The sequence below is a fragment of the Meleagris gallopavo genome, chromosome 2, assembly GCF_000146605.3.
Source record: "Meleagris gallopavo isolate NT-WF06-2002-E0010 breed Aviagen turkey brand Nicholas breeding stock chromosome 2, Turkey_5.1, whole genome shotgun sequence".
Taxonomy (NCBI): domain Eukaryota; kingdom Metazoa; phylum Chordata; class Aves; order Galliformes; family Phasianidae; genus Meleagris; species Meleagris gallopavo.
In genome coordinates, this window is record NC_015012.2 from 32,757,615 (window position 1) to 32,757,907 (window position 293).

At 74.4% G+C, this 293-nt stretch overlaps 1 protein-coding gene across 1 annotated transcript in view; it reads left to right on the top strand.

Moving 5' to 3' along the window:
* Positions 1 to 293, top strand: part of SLC35B2 (solute carrier family 35 member B2) — an 8,678-nt gene that overhangs the window by 2,032 nt on the left and 6,353 nt on the right. The window lies entirely within an intron of this gene.

The following is a 293-nucleotide window of genomic DNA, read 5'->3' on the forward strand; positions in this document are numbered from 1 at the left end:
CGGCGGAGTTCCGCAGCGCACCCAGCCGCGCCCGGGGCCCGGCACGCCGGCAGGCGCGCTCCGCGCTTTGCTCCGCCGTGAACTACGGAAGGGAACTCGGCGCTCCCGCGCGAGGGAAAAAAAAACCCGCGTCCCACGTCGGGGCCAAAGCGCCGAGCATCCCTCGCGGGCGCTCGCCCCGTCGACCCCCGCCGCCCCTCAGAGCCGAGTCCTCGCCGCCCCAGCCGTTTCAGCAGTCCGCCCGCTCGGAGCAGTCTCTTCCTCTCCGTTTTGCCGCCTTCCGCGCCGGGCGG